The following is a 4947-nucleotide window of genomic DNA, read 5'->3' as shown; positions in this document are numbered from 1 at the left end:
TTTTTTTTTTTTGACCATGGATCAAACTGAGGACCTTGCACTTGTGAGGCAAGCGTGGTGCCACTGAGCTAACCCTCTGGCCCTATTTATGGCAATTTCTGTCAAATAAAAACATTATTCACCAGATCTGGTACTTTGTTACTTCTGCCTCTCCTCCAAAGTCAAAAAAGACCATGAAGGGACAGGGATTTAGCTCAGTGGTGCTGTTGCTTGTCTCGCAAGTGCTAGGTTCAGAGTTTGATCCTTGGTACCAAACCAAACCAAACCAAACAAAAAAGACCATAAAGGTAAATACTTTGAATCAATTCTGGGATCAAGTCATCCATGACAGGGCAACTAAGGACAGGAGAGACTTCAGAAAGTGGTAAGAACAATGAGAGAAGCACGTTCAAAGTGAAAGGAGCGTATTTTAAGCAAGATTAATGACAATGTCTTACACTGTGATACTTTGTTCCCTCCAGAACTGGGGATCGAACTCAGGACCTTGTGCTTAACAGGCAGGTGCGGCACCACTGAGCTCAATCTCCAGCCCATCACTATGATAGATTTTTAAAAAAACTTAGACATTCACTGTATTTTCTATCACACCTCATATAATCTACAGATGTTACTATCAACAGTTTTTTTGTTGTCTCATTTTGTAGCCCATGCTGACTTTGAATGCATGATCTTGCACAGGCATGTACCACTATGTCTGGCTTTGATTGTCAACTTTTGCTTTGGCGTCAGAATCGAAATCAGGGCCTTGCACTTCCCAGGCAGGTGCTGTGCTGCTGAGCTACATGCCTGGCCCAATTGCCAACTTTTTTGTTTTTTTCTTCCTGGTACCAGGGAACAAACTCGGGACCTTGCACTTGCAAGGCAGGTGATGAAACCACTGAGCTAAATCCCGGGCCTCTAACTGTCAACTCTTTTGAGGAATAAAAGTTTGCAATTAAACTGGGCATAGTGGCACAAGCCTGTAACCCCAGCATCCAGGAAGCTGAGGCAAGGTTGGAGGCTACATAGTAAGATCAAGCAGCCTGAACTACATAGGGAGACCTTGTCTCAAAAACCAAACCAAGCCAAAACAAAACAAGCAAACAAAAAATTCTGCCTCAAAATTTAAAAAATTGTTTAAAAAGGGCTGAGGATGTAGCTCAGTGCAAAGGCCCTATGTTCAATCCTCAGTACCATAAAAAGGGGGTGTGGCACAGGGCAAATACCAGGGTGATTTGTTATCATAAAACCCTCCTCCCTCACCAACTGGGTATTACACAACTGGTAACTACAGAAAGAATATATTTTAAATTTTCTGGGGAAAGTTATTTTGTATAAACAAGCCCAGAGCACCCCAACATGGTGGCACCTGCCTGTAATTCTAGCACTCTGGGAAGCTGAGGCAGGACAGTCACAAATTCAATCCCAGCCTAAGCAATTTAATGAGATCCTCCCTCAAAATTTGAAAAAATGCTGAGGATGTAGCTCAGGGTGAAGGTCCTGTGTTCAACCTCCAGTAATGGGAGCAAACAAAGTAAAATTGAGTGAGAGTGTAGAAGACATTTTCTGGTATGCAAGAATCAAGTTTGTCATCCTCTGGCTGGGGATTTAACTCAGTGGTTCTGCCACCTGCCTCACAAGCACTAGGTCCCGAATTTGATCCCCTGTACCAAAAAGAGGAAAAAAAAAAAAGTTTGTCATCCTATATGAAAACACTGACTTTCTTTGTTTTGTTTTTGGTACTGGGGATCGGTTCCTTGTGCTTGCAAGGCAGGCACCAGCACCACTGAGCTAACTCCGAGGCCCTGAAAACACTGAAGGGAGTATATACCACCAAAGGGAAAAAGAATCCAAGAAAGACTAATATCCACAGGCACACACAACAACAGCGGCTGAGTGTGGCCCAAAAGTGAAGAAGGAATGAGAAGTGGACTTGCTTCAAATTTATGCTTGAAAAGATTTTTCATAAGCATACAATTAATAGTGATATATTTTATTTTCTCTTTTCCCTTTTTTCTGAAACTAGGGGATGAACCTAGGACTTCACACGGAGCTACATCTCCAGTCTCCCTTTTTTTCACCCCCTGGTACCAGGGATCAAACTCTGGACCTTGCTCTTGCAAGGCAGGTGACAGAACCACTGAGCTAAATCCTTGGCCCCTCTGGCCCTTTTGTTTTGAGACAGGAACTCCCTAAGTGGCTAAGATGCCCAGGCTGGGCTCAAAAGTGGATCCTCCTGCCTCAGGCTCCCACAGCCCTAGTATTACGGTGTATACCACCATACCCTGCTAAAAATAATACATCATACCACATCAGGAGCTAAAAGGAGGAAGAGTTGGATGGATAGTCAGATGATCAACTAAGGCACTCACATTTATCACCAGAGCAGGCACTGTCTACTAAAGGCATATGTGAACTTGCCACAGGAAGGGCTGTAACCAGAAATTCCGGAGAATGAAATGAACTGAGAAGGGAAGAAAGCTGACCTCTTTGTTTTTGCTCTTTAAGACTGAGTTATTTTCATCTGTTTTATCATACAAATCTATTTCTTCTTTCATAAAAATTGTATTGATACCAGTTCAAACAATCATAGCATACCACCAGGAATGGTGACAGGCACCTGTAATTTCACTACTCTGAGAGGCTGAAGCAGGAAGATCCCAAGTTTGAGTCAAGCTTGGGGAACTTAGTAAGACCTTGTCTCAAAATAAAAATCAAAAGATGTGGGAATTTAGCTCAGTGTGAAAGCCCTGGGTTCAATCCCCAATACTGCCAAAAAGTAAAATAAAATAAATCCCAGTACATCTATACCAGAAGAGTATAAAGCAAGGCACAGTAGGGCACACCTATAATCCCAGCCATGAGGGAGGCTGAGGCAGGACTGAAAGTTAGAGCACAGTCTGGGTAATTTAGCAAGACCCTGTCCCATAATGAAAAAGAAAGAACGGGCTGAGGACATAGCTTAGTGTGGAGGCCAGGAGTTTAAACCTCAGTACCACACACAAAACCCAAAACGCAAAACTGTCTATCACACATACATATTTATTTAGACATAGTAGTATATTGCCCAGATTGGCTTCAGACTCATGGGCTCAAGTGATCCTTCTGCCTCAGCCTCCTGTGTGCTGGGACCAAGGTACGTGGCACTGTATCTGGTTCCATCGCAACATAGTTAAACGAAAAGGGTAGTTTTCAGAAAGGTATAAATAATATGATTTTAGTTATATAAAAAATAGAAGTTCATGTACATGTTATGTTCGCGTATTTACAGAAAATGCTCAGAAAGGTATGGACTAAATTGTTACTTGTTTTTCCTGCCAGGCAGATAGGGAGCAGGAAGGGAATGAGGACTTTAGTATTTTACCTTCCTATCCTATTCAGGGTTTTCTTGCTAAATTACCCAGACAACAAAAAAGGCTAGGTGTAGTAGTGGCACACATCTGTAATCCCATCACTTGGGAGGTTGAGGCAGGAAGATTGCCACAAGTTCCATGATTTTCTAACTCCGTAGGCCTTGTCTGGTCGCCAGTTGAGAAGGAAGAGCTCAAGTGGATGTTGCTGTTATGTCCAGGTGCTAGGTGGCCACCCTGTGTTTCTAGTGTCAGTTCCCACACTGCAGTCATGAGCCCTTACTAACCAATTTCCACTGGGTGAGAGTCCCTCATGCCATAAGGCCTTCCCACCTTAGAGTAGTGAAGGAGGGAGAAGGTCAGAGGAGGGTGGCTTCCAGAACAGGGAGTCCAGAACTTTCAGGGTGGCAAAACAGCATCTTAAGGGTGAGGAGACGCAGAGTAGGATCCCCAGCCTGGGGCAGGCCTCACACCTGAGGGCTCCAACCCGGCCCCTGGCAGCTACATCTTTGGAGTTGAAGCTGGCATGCTAGAAGCCCTGTCACAAATCCTCAGAACAGCCCCACTGTCCTAGCAATCTTTTCAGAATCAACCTTGCCACCCGTTTAAAAGAATGGACTTGGCTGGGGATTTAGCTCAGTGGTTCCCCCGCCTGCCTTTCCAGCTCAATAAACAAAAAAATAAAAGAACGGACTTGCCAGGCACAGTGGTGCACACTTGTAATCCTTAGCACTCAAGAGGCTGAGGTGGGAAGATCACTTTGAGTTTGCGAGTTCGAGGCCAGCCTGGAATACACAGTGAGACCCTGTCTCTGAAACAAATAAACCATCGCATGCTCGTAGACTTAGGATTCAGAAAGAGCTGAGACAGAGGCCTGGTTTATACGAAATTTGATTATTCAAATTTATTACCATCAAGAATTATGCAATGATGCTGTAGTTTTTCTTAACAAATAGAAAACAGACTGTGTACAACAGTGAACTCTACAGCACTAGCATCCACAAGGTAAAAATGAATGTTTCATCCAACATTACCAACCCTGGATTGTTGATCTTGACTTAGCCTAGCTAGATTTGGCGACATCTCCATCGAGTCCCTCGGCTAAAACAGCTATGCACCCTTCCCCGCCCCCTTTTACCTATCTAGATAGTGCTGCCCAGAGGAAGAGGCCCTGGCGCTGCTCCTCAGCAAGCCGAGATAAGACCGATTATAGTACCATCGACAGAAGTCCAGTAGTCTCGCCACATTGGTTTATGTGGGCATCTGGAAGGAGTGGCAAAGAGCGATTCTTAGAGGGCTTTGAAAACAGCTGCAAACCAGGGAGAGAAATCATTCAACCCCTGCTGAAGACAGACATGTGCTACTAGGCCCACTGGCCTGGACCTGAAGGGCCAGCCACGCCCCCGCTTGGCCCTGAGGTGTGGGGCGTGGCACACCCTGACCTGTGCCATTCACTCGGCCACATGGCCAGACCCTGGGCTGGTAACCAACTGCCAGATTGCAGTGGGAAGACCAGCGAGTCTGCGGGCCTCCTGGGAACCCTGGGTGCATGGAGTCACCTACCTCTTGGGGGTTTGAACAGAGGCCAGGGGATGACTTTTCTTTTTTTTTTTTTTTT

The sequence above is a fragment of the Fukomys damarensis genome, unplaced genomic scaffold (assembly GCF_012274545.1).
Source record: "Fukomys damarensis isolate Sample0158 unplaced genomic scaffold, DMR_v1.0_HiC HiC_scaffold_23, whole genome shotgun sequence".
NCBI lineage: Eukaryota > Metazoa > Chordata > Mammalia > Rodentia > Bathyergidae > Fukomys > Fukomys damarensis.
The sequence above is the reverse complement of the archived record's forward strand: the minus strand, read 5'-3'. Positions refer to the sequence as shown.